The sequence below is a fragment of the Dipodomys merriami genome, unplaced genomic scaffold (genome assembly GCF_024711535.1).
Source record: "Dipodomys merriami isolate MVZ:Mamm:240054 unplaced genomic scaffold, mDipMer1.0.p SCAF_1879, whole genome shotgun sequence".
In the NCBI taxonomy this organism is placed as follows: Eukaryota; Metazoa; Chordata; class Mammalia; order Rodentia; family Heteromyidae; genus Dipodomys; species Dipodomys merriami.
In genome coordinates this window covers 72,501-84,293 of record NW_027203247.1, presented here as the reverse complement: position 1 = coordinate 84,293, position 11,793 = coordinate 72,501, and the positions used below count along the sequence as shown (strand labels likewise).

At 39.5% G+C, this 11,793-nt stretch overlaps 1 pseudogene; it reads left to right on the top strand.

Moving 5' to 3' along the window:
- Positions 1-4,997: 4,997 nt before the first annotated feature.
- The window catches only part of LOC138830293 (Golgi to ER traffic protein 4 homolog pseudogene), a 9,970-nt pseudogene continuing 3,174 nt past the window's right edge, over positions 4,998-11,793 (top strand).

Sequence of the window (11,793 nt, the reverse complement as noted above, 5' to 3'; positions counted from 1 at the left end):
TAATACTTAAGTGACTCATGCTTGCATTTCTACCTATCTTAGTTATGGAGTTTGTTTGGCAGGAAATTTCAAGAGATTTGTGCTCCAATTTTAGTAGTAGCCTTGGGGAAAATGAAACTCAATGCTGAGGCCCTGAGTTCAAACCCCAGAATCAACACATTAAAAAAAAAATTATCTTGGGCTGGGAAGGTGGCTCAGTGGTAGAACGCTTGCCTTGCATGCATGAGGCCCTGAGTTCGATTCCTCAGCACCACATAAGCAAAAAATAAAAGCCAGAAGTGGCACTGTGGCTCAAGTAGTAGAGTGCTACCCTTGAGCTGAACAGCTGAGGGACAGCGCCCAGGCCCAGAGTTCAGGCCCCATGACCGGACCCCCCCAAAAAAATCTATGCAAGCTTTAGTAACAAAACACCTAACACTTGTTTATGCTCCCCTCAGATGTCTGCATAGGAAATGCCAGATCTTTCCTGGATAAAAGAGTACAATTACTAAGCACAACAAAAGAAGGTTGGCCTTGTGCAGTTTTCACATTAGTATAGAAGTTGGAGTTATCCAAGCTTCCCTAGGGTCTTGACAGTGCTCCAAGGAACAGAGAAGCTCTGTATATTTGTGACACTCCTTAAGGGCATAAAGAGTCTGTCTGGAGTACATCATTTCTGTTTCCCAGGATATTGTTTCCATGAGCTCTCAGGGTAGTTTAGAAACTTGCAAAGCTGTCCCAACTGACTCTCAGAGGAACTCCTGGCCAGAGAGGGGTCCTGATATTTGTTCCAATGACTTGTAGCATCTATTTTTGTACACCCTCAAACTTTTCAGTCTGTTTGACATATGTCCTCCTTTTCACAAATGTGTAATGGCCAGAATCTCCACTCCAAGCAGCATCCTTATGGGACATGGAAAAGGTAGAAAAATGCTGCTCACAGTTATTAATGTTGTGAGCATTGCATCTGCTAGGGGGAAATCCACTCAATGGGACAGTTTTCCATTCAGGATGTAGGTGTTTGTGCTCCTTGGGCATGCGTTTTAGGAGTTTTTGAATGGAGATGCACTACAACGAATGGAGAGCAATCAGTGGGCTTTGATAGCCAGTTGTTGCTTTAGCTGAACACCTTCACAGATGATATTGAAAGCAAATTCTATGAGAGAATAGAGGTTGTAGAACACCTGGGAGTGATGAACCACCAATGGCACCAAGTAGATGGAATCCTATTAAATAAAAGATGCTTGAGAACACAGTTAGATGCATTATTTGGTCCTACAAGATACTACTTTCCAAAAAATTTTAAAAAGTGTTCAGATATTTTTATCACTGTGACTAAAATAATCTAAATTATAACCCCTTTATTATGTCTTATTTAGTATTCTTCATGGTTACATATAATGAGTATGAAAAATCTTACATCCTGCTTGGAATTTTAGAAGAAATTTTAGTTACGAAGGTGTCAAGTGCATTAAGCATAGTATCCCACATCTGTAATACCACCTGATTGGGAAGCAGAAATAAAACAGGATCATGGTCTGAGGCCAGGCCAGAGAAAAAACTGCTAAGACACCCATCTCAAAAAAATGAGCTGGCCATAATGGTTCACATGTGTAATCCTAGCTACTTATGTGGCAGGCATAGGTAGCCAGGTCTCAATCAATCTAGGATCAGCCCTGGGCAAAAAGCTCAAGACCTCAAATAAACAAAATGTCTAGAAGTATGTCAAAAGGAGTTGACTGCTAGCTGTTGTACTACCTAAGTCCTGTCTAGCAAGCACAGATCTTCTGAATACAAAACCCTCTGAATACAAAATTCCCCTCTCCCACCAAAAAGCCATTGTCCCATTTGAACATTTAATTTCAAGGCCACGGAGAGGTGGCAGCTGGTGATATTCTCTTTAAAATTAGTTACTCAAAAGAGACAAAGTTTTTTAGGCTTTGAAAGAATTGAAAAGGAAGAAAAATGCATGTGATTTTTATTAGCACTCAAAGGCATGAACAGACAACGAGAGTGAGCAGAGAACTCACATCAAGGAATCCATGGCTAACAGATAACACTGAAAATCTTTTACCTCAGTTTCTACGTGTTGCTCACTGCAGTACAGAGACTATACAATGTCAGAAAAATGAGATATGAGAGTTACAAATGGTCAATATTCATCATTTTCTTGATTAATTTCTCTCTTGAGGGGCATTTGGGCTGATTCACTAAGCATGGTTGTGCTGAAAGCTTTATTATATCCTGGTTTGTAATCTTTTGGGTAAATCCCCAGGAGTAGAGTTGCTGGATCATAGGGTCATAGGTAGTCAAAAGTAGGGTGAAGGGAGGAAAGGTTGGAGAATGAAGAGGAGGAAAAGGGGAAAATGTAGAGAGGATTCCAGTAAATATCCTACCATTAATTGAGAAGAGTGAGGGAAGGTGTGTGAAGGGGAGGGATTAATGAGAATGTTGAAAGTGGTGGCATTGATCAAGGCATATTGTATTCATAAACTGCTTTGTTTAATGACAACTCTGCTATGTAAAACAATAATTTAAAAAATCATGTTCCTAAAGTGATAAGCAATTACAAGCAATATTATGAGAATTTGTTCAGATGATCTCTAGGGTCCATAAATAAGACTTTTTTGATTAGGATGAGTTTTAGAACAACAGTAATTGTACAGACCATATTAAGAAAATTTGATGATTTCCAGCTATTCAAAATAATGATTGCTGGATATATGGCTCAAGTGGTAGAGTGATACCTAGTGAGAAAACGTGTCAAATATTTAATTCAAGTCCTGATCTCAAACAAAATAAAAACAATCAAGAAAAGTAGGGCAGTTTATTGGGCACTGGTAGCTCATGCCTTTAATTATACCTTTAATTGGAAGCTGAGATCTGAGGATCTCAGTTCAAAGTCAGCCTGGGCAGGAAAGTCTGTGAGACTCTCATCTCCAATTCACTGCCAAAGAAAGCTGGAAGAGGTATAGAGCTAGCCTACAGTGAAAAGCTCTGGGACAGAACCAAGGTTTTGACTTCAAGCCTTAGAATAGTGCATATAAATACACAGAAGAAGTGAGGCACTCAGGTTCTGGTGAAAATTCTTCTATGTGCTGGTAGTCTGTTGAGAGGGAATTACAGTGTGAAAAGCAGTGTGGATATTTGGTGATCCCTGGTTTCTTATCCAGGAGCTGCAGTGCAGTGTGTAGAAGACCAGTCTTTCTTCAGAATTTCGCTCTCTTGGATGGATTCCCCAATTTCCTCTAAGTTATTGAAAAGTAGAATCGAGTTAGGGATATATTTCATAATATGTCAGAGTAACGTTTCCTAGATATTTTTGTTTACCTTAAGATCTTTACAAATTACTTTTAGTAAATCTGAAAAATCTAGCAATTGACTATTGTAAGTAGATGAGTTTTTCAGTTCAGGTGATCAAATATAACATATTGTATTGCAATTGAGTGTTTCTTTTTTAAAATTACATTATTACATCTTCTGTAATTAATATAAATAAATGAAACAAACTACTGGAATATTCTGGATCTTGGCTATGGACTGGTGTTTGTAACCTAAAATCAAGAATCCGAATATTGTAATCAAACGTGAGACCCTCCCAGTTTTATAAATAAAGTTGTATTTGAACATAGCCTCATCCAACTTTTGTATGTTCTCATGATGCAAGGCAAATTTGAGTAGTTATTATTGAAGACCATATGGCCCACTCTTTACAAAACATGTTTGTTGACCCTGTCCTAGAATATTACAGCACACTCCTAGTGAGCATGTGGATACTATGCAAGATGTTTAACATATAGTTGGTCTAGAGGATGTCACTGGAATATTTTTTTTAATTTTTATTTTTGTTATTGTTGTTGTAGTTGTTGTTGGGGAAGGGGGATCATCAAGCTTGAATTCTGGGCCTGGGCATTGTCCTGGAGCTTCATGCCCAGGGCTAACACTTTATCATTTTGAGCCACAGCTTTACTTGTGGGGTTTTGCTGCTGCTGCTGCTGCTGCTGCTGCTGCTGCTGTTGTTTGTAGATAATTGGAGATAAGAATCTCAGGGACTTTCCTACCCAAGCTGGCTTCCACTCTTGATCCTCAGCTCTCAGTCTTCTGAGGAGCTTGGATAAAAGCTGTGAGCCATTGATGCCTGGTTAATTTCTTTTTTAAAATTTGATAATTTTTGTTTTCATCTGATTTCATATTCTATCAAAATATGTGCGGAATACCTTTTCCCACAGACTCAAGTCTCCTATCACTCTTTCCTGGGGGCTGTCCTGCAAAAGCGCCCTCAACCACTATGAACTCTATGAGGGGCCCTTATGGCAGCTGAGTGTCCAGGGCAAAGGTGGCAGAGGAGGCAGTGACACCTGGGGATTGGGCAGGGGCAGGGCATACATAGAGGAAAGTGAGCACTGCTTGTATGGGCAGCCTCAGTTCAGGAGCAGACAGCCCAGGGGGTTGATGTCACGGGCAGCCCTGGGGGCTCTGTCGGCTGCATGGAGGTAGCAGTGGTGCTGCTGCTGCATCTCCTTGCCTGCCATCGTCTCCATTGTCCCTGAAGCGCAGGTGCATGGGCTCCACCTTGAGCGAAGGGGCTTAGGGCAGCCGCTGGCAGTCCGGGATTTTCTGCCAGGGTTGCTCATCCTGCAGGCAGCCAGAAAGTCACACAGGCCATCCAGATGAGGTCGGCATGTGTACAGCCACTGACTGTCTCCCTGAGGCGCTTGACCTGGTGGAGAATCCAGTCCTTGGGTGCTCAGCTGGCAGCAGGGGACTCAGGCTGCTGAGTAGCATCTGGTACTCCCAGCTGCTGGGCAGGGCCCAAAGACCAGACCTCAGGCAGTAGCTGCAAGGTCGAGGCACTGGGCAAGGCGTGGTGCGATGAGCCAAGGTGCCCAGGTCCCTGAGGCCTTGCTGTCTGGTCTCCACTGCCAGCTTGGAGGTTCACAGCCTGGTGGCTGCCCCCTGCTGCTGTATGGCTTTCCAAGGACTCTAGCCTTAGCAGGGTGCTTGGAACCAGAGGCCTCATGTACAGCCCTCCTCCTTTTCACACTGCAGCAGAATTGTGGACCATAACAAGCTGCGCTGACCCGCCCCATTTTGCAAATTTGGTGTTGGAGATGCTGACCTGTGGCCCACAGACCCTCACAGCAGCGGTCTTGGAGCCCAGGAGGCAGTGCCTTTGGCACCCCATCTTGGACAAAAGGACCAGGAGTGGCAGAGGCAAAGGGGCCAGAGTGGCTTTGCAAATGATTTAAGTACACTTTATTTGGGAGTATACTGTCTTCTCAATATGTGTAACATATTAGTTTTGTTAGGTGAATATGTTGGCCATGTCTACATTGGTATTATAAAGAGAATGTACAGAGGGATTAAATTACATGAGTCAGATAATGAATACATTTCCTTTTGTATAGTGCCTTCTTTTCCCTCCCTCCCTCCAAGCCCCTTCCTCCCATTAATTGAATATTTAAGGAATTATCTGAGGAAATATGGACTAATGTACAATAAAATCTTTATGACAGTAGAGGCTTGACCCAATCACATTTATTTTTTTGTAGAATACAGAAATCTATTTTCTGCAATGAAGAAACAACCACGAGCTAACCTTGGAGACTGGAGGGAAGTTACTGGGCACCCTAACCTGGGCACTAAGGAGAAGATCAATCAGCCTGAAAGGATGCCTGAAAGAACACAGAACTGCAGCTGGGTGAGATGATCAAGCAGGTCCAGAGCATTGTAGAGGTGGCATTCACTTACTTTTCTACTGATGATATTCACATACCATCATAGTTTTATTTGCTTTATAAAAGAAAGGAAAGTTTAGAAAGTTCAGCATTGGGAATTTTCCAATGTAAAGACAAGGCTTACTAACAATTATGTTGTGCTCAATAATAATACAGTATGGAAAAAGGATCAGTGTAGAGTATATAAAAACTTTAAGTACTGTGAAGATACTCTTTTATGAATCATGAAACTTTGTTCATGGAGCACAAATCTAATTTTATATGTTTTACAGTCCTGGGATATAATACATACAGTTTTCTGCTATCATTAGAAAAGGTACAGTTCCACATAGTGAAATCCTACATGATTTAGAACTAATTAAGGAGTGTTTTATTCTGTGTCATTAGTAGAAAAATAATTGTTTTGTTTGGCCCCAAATAGCAAATTATTCTCAATGATTATGAACTAATTTGAACCTAATAAAGCTGTTTTGAATTCGAGTTCATTTTTTTTCTGCCAGTTCTGCTGGGACATGAACTCAGTGACTGGGTGCTGCCCTGTAGCTTTATACTTCTTGGCTAACATTCTACTGCTTGAGACACTGCTATAGTTTTTTTGCTGGTTGGTCTTTTACTGGTTGGGATAAGAGACTTATAGACGATTTTGCACCAACTGGCTGCAAACCATGATCCTCAAATCTCAGCCTTCTGAGTGGCTTGGATTACAAGCATGAACCATCAGTATGTGACTTCTGTTATGCTTTTTCATAGTAAATTTTCTCAAATGAGACCGAAAATGTATCAATATGTGCATCCATGAATGAGTGAATACATTTATTTCTTCTGTGAAGTAAGTCATAAACTAAATAAGATTAGTTTTTTTTTTTCAAATCGGAGAACAAAACCCAGGGCCTGGCACTTGTGTCTGGCCATTATCTCTCATTGGTTCTCAGAATGACATTTTTCTTTTTTTGCTGCAAAAACTGGCAGTGGCCACTTCATTGGCCCGGATAGAATAGGAGCATCTTCAGAGATTGTGTTTGGGGCCTAAGTGAATGTAAATAATATCTTCCCCACCAGCTAATATGTTCTCATCACTGTCTAAATAATTTCTTTTAGATATATTGTCTTATTATTGTACAAAATAATGGACTCCATTATATTTTCCTATTTTCATACTACTTATTTTCATAATATTCACTTTCATTACACTCTTTTGCCTGTCTCCTCCCATGGTTGCTTCTTGTTTTTACATTTTTCTCTCTCTCTCCCTCCCTCTCTCTTACTCTCGCTTTTTCTCTCTTTCTCTCTCTTTCTCTGCTTGCCTCTCTGCTAGTATTTGCTTTACACTTTCTACCTGCACTCCCCCTTTTAAGCAAAGCCTCAAGTTCTGGGTTTCTGCTTATTAATTGGAATTAAGAATTTTAGCCAGGCATCGGTGGCCCTCACCTGTAATCCTAGCTAGTCAAGGTGCTGAGATCAGAAGATTGCGCTTCAAAGCCAGCCTGGGCAGGCAAGTGCATGAGACTCTTATTTCTAATTAACCACCAGAAAACCAGAAATGGCTATGTGGCTCAAGTGGTAAGGTGCTTGCCTTGAGCTGAAGAGCTGAGGGGTAGTGCCCAGGCCCAGAGGTCAAGCTTCATGTCCTACCAAAAATAAAAGTGTTTCCATAGATTTTTCTTTCAAACCATGATAATAAATTACATTTGTTCATGTAGATAATATAGGAATTTAGTATTGTTGGGTTATTAACAACTACTTAAATTATTTTTGAAAAATCATAATGAACTATGCTTTATGAATCTCATCTTATTCTGAAATATTACAAAAACAGTAGAGTTCTTCTATAGGGTCCCAATGTAATAGGAAGCCCTGTTCTATATCAGAAGTATCTATCAACCATTTCTTTCTCTTGTATCTTATTTTACATCTATTCAATTATTATTTTTATTTGTCAATTATCTTTCAGTAGTTGTGCAAAGGAGTTGCCATATAACAAAAGCAGTTTATGAATACAGTGCATATTGATTTGTGCCACACCTACAATAATCACACCCCCCTCTGACCCACCATTCCCTTATATTTCTTAGTTTTGCAGTATAGGCAATGAATTCCTTTTTAGCAAATTTAATTTTATTTATTTATTTATTTATTTATTCATTCATTCATTTATTTATTTATTTATTTATTTATTGTCAGGCATGGGGTTTGAACTCTGGGATTGGGCATTATCCCTCAGCTGTTGCACTCAAGATGAGCACTCTACCACTTGAGCCAGAGCGCCACTTCCTGTTTTTTAGTGGTTTATTGGAGATAAGGGTGACATGGAGTTTCCTGCCCGGGCTGGCTTTGAACTGAGACCCTCAGATCTCAGCTTCCTGTGTAGCTAAGATTACAGGCCTGAGTGGCCTGTGCCCAGCTGATTATAGTTATTTTAAAGAGGTTGTGTAGAGGGATTTCATTTACATAAGTCAGATGTGAACATTTCCTTTCATACAACATCTTCTGTTCCCTCACTTTCTCCCAATGAGCTTGACTACATTCTGACCCTTCCTCCCTTCATTTGTCTACACTTTCCCCACCCTCTTTTTGATGTACCCCAATTTCTTGCATTAATATTCTCAGGCTTTGTCCTAGTCTTTCTAAAGATTATACTACTTGGGCCACATTGCCAGCAGCGATGGTGGAGCAGGAAGGCTCTCACAATGAAGCCCACAATCACATGCAAGTTAAGCTGCATGGAGAATGGCGGCCAGTATGGGGCACACCAAATGTACTGGACCATCTTCTTCAGGTACATGTCCCAGAGCAAGCCCTCTGAGGCCCAAGAGCTCATGTGCTCAGGAGCATACTGCTGTTCTTCCTTCATGGCCAGCAAAACAGCACAGCAGAGCTGTCCATGCTGGTGTGGAGTCCCTGAAATGGATGTAGATGGCAGAAATGGATGGAGTGTCTGGCTAGGGTGTTCAGTTGATGGACCCCTTCTCCAGAGCCCTGAAGTGTTCCAGTTGGGGTTCCTGGAAATGGGGCCATCCTTAGCTCCTTCCATTTTGGGCCCTGACGCTGTGGAAAGAGCCGAACTACTGGGAATCTTGATACTACTTTCTACACTCCACAGACGGTGAGGGCTGCGCCAACATGCTGGTGGAGGACTCCACGGCCCACAGCTTCCATGGCAAGTGGACATACTTGTGGCTCAGGCAGTGCTGCAGTTTCTCTATTGGAAAACAAAACTAGGTCTGTGGTCTTCATCATGTATGCACAGAAGCAACATCCATCAAGCACGGGCCGCCCTCCATCCAATCCCTGCTCCACTTCATCTGATTTCTGCTGCTGGCCTTGGATGGCAGCAAGCTAACCACGTTCATGGTGCTGTGAGAGCAGTTCCAGCCCTCCCTGTGCAGGTACCCAATACATGACAAGTAGCTCGACAGGACAGAACAGGACAGGAGAGTTGTCCCTCAGGGTACATCCCAAGCTTTTGTCTTCCTATGGAGGCAGTTGGCCACGTCCTGGCCTCCCTTAGTTACTCTATCACCTACAATTTTTCTTAGTTATGCTCTATGTATTAAAAACTTCCTTAAAGACAAGTTATACTGTTCATGGAGTTCATACTCACAGCTCTAAATACTGAAATGCCTAAAATATATCATTCTGCTTTGAGTAAATTCCCTCCAAAAGGTTTTCCAATTCAGAAGTTTATCTTGAATGGATTTTATAAAACGTTTCAAATGTTATACAAAAAAATAAGGACTAAGTAAATGAACGATCAAGTACTTAATGATTAGAAGACTCAATGTCCTGAAACAATTCTCCTTAACTGCTCAGTACATAGAGTATAATTCCAGACAAAATTCAGCCAGATATTTTTTATGAGAAACTTTTAAGAGGGCAAATAGTATTTCCTCACTTTCTAAGGAAATATTTTTGTAGAATCAAAATGATCTCTTCAAAGTTTTAGGAAAAGTCAATAATAAATTCATCAGTACCTAGAGTTTTATAGATTGCAATGCATTTAAATGTAAATTGAGAAAATTTGTGTAGATTCATTTTTTTCGCTCTTCCTTAAGTAGGTTTGATAGGTTTCATCTTTGAATAAATCATCTGAAGTTGTTTATTACTGTACTTTTAAATTTTATAACGGTAGGATTTCTGATAAAGTACTCATTTGTTTTGGTTATTGGCAACTGGTTTCTTCTCTGTTTTGTTATTTTGTATTTTGATACGTCTTTTAAAATATATATCCATTTATTGATCTATTCAGACACAGCTTCTATTTTCATTGATTTTCTCTGCTGTGTTCAAAAGCAGGATTTTTTTGCCACTTAACGAAATGATTCTTAAATAGAAAAGCAAAAGAAGAATAGAATAGAAAAATAAGAGTATCAGTTCAAGCTTGTAATCCTATCTACTCAGTAGGCAAAGAGCTGAGGATTTTGTTTCAAAGCCAGCCAGGGGAGGAAAACCTGTGAAATTCCTATCTCCAACTAAACACCAAAAATGCTGAAAATGGAGTTTGTGGCTCAAGTAGCAGAGCACTGAGCTAGAATTACATATGTGAATCCCCAGTGTCCTGGTAAGTTGTGTTTGTTTTTTCTTTTTTTGAGGAGTGTAAATGTTTACAATTTTTAAGTCCTTAACGTAGCCCACTGCATGTAGTATGAAGTTACACATGGTCTGATCTACTGTCCATATGGTAATCACTGAGATTTAAAATTCTGTCTTCCTGAACATTTTCCAGTTTTCTTCTTTGACCATACATTTAGGTATCAGGGGTTTCCTATGGTCAATTTTCATTTAAGGAAAAAATCATTTCAGATTTCATTTAAAGTTTGAGACTGAGACTTGTACTTGGTGTTTGATGTTGTTGCTCTTTAGCTAGTACTTTACCAACTAAGCTATGACTTTAATCCATAATTTCAGGTTATTCAAAATGCTAGGAAAGGTAATAGTGATAATAATGCTATTAAGTCTTTCGCCCATCTAGATACCCACATTTGGTTTGTTTGGGTTCCTAGTTTATCACTATATTTATATGTCATAACTTTTGTTTTTGTTTTTGTGCTATTACTGGAGCTTGAAACCAGAAACTTGCCCTCTCCTTGAAACTGGACTTTGTTAGCACACACTGGTAATTCTATCTACTCAGAGAACTGAGATCCAGGTTTAAATCCAGCCCAAGAAGGAAAGACCATGAGTTTCTTATCTCTAAATAATCCCCCAAATAAATTTGGAAGGGAATCTGTGGTTCAAGAGTAAAACACCGCCCTTGAGGGAAAATGCATAAGTGAGAAGGTAAGGTCTTGAGTTTAAACTCCAATATCAGCACTCAAAAACGTTGCTTTCCTTCAGCTTTATATTAAATTGCTCAGAAAATAATCAGCATTGTAGTAATGTTTAACATTACTATTACAATAATCAGTTATATTTATTGATGTTATTCCTTTATTTTCCTAAAGTTTACTGACACATTAATATCCAGTAATAGAAAGACAGGATTACTCTTTCTTTCACAAGTATTTATGGTAGTTGAATATATGGAACAGAGGTGCATACCAGAGTTTGGACTGAAGAGAGATATTTGCAAGCTCTTCACATAAATAAATGATAGTTGAAGACCCTGTGGGCATGTATGAAATAAGCTAAAGAAACCAGCAAGGAAAGATAAGGCATGAATCTGGAAAGCAAACAATTTTGGAAGAATAGAAAACAAGAAAAGTATGTAGCTTTTGGTAAGAACTTTCTAACTCACCTACACAGTGAGCACATTTGATTCCTCATTTCTAGTAAAAGCCATTTTATTTTCATTAACAATGATCTATTTGTTCCATTATATAAATTTAACATATTATATATTTCCTAGTAGATTAATATTTATACTTTTTTTCCTTTATAGAAGAAGTCCTACATTGTAGACAAGGCTTACCTCAAATCCTTATTCTCTTGTGTCAGGTTCCTGAGTTTTGGCTGGAATTACCATGTGGTAGCATAATACTATATCCACTTATATTATTTACATTTTGTACACTTGAAAATTAGTGTGAACAACTTTAAGCCATAGTATCTTCATGAATTTGAATAAATTTCTTTCAGA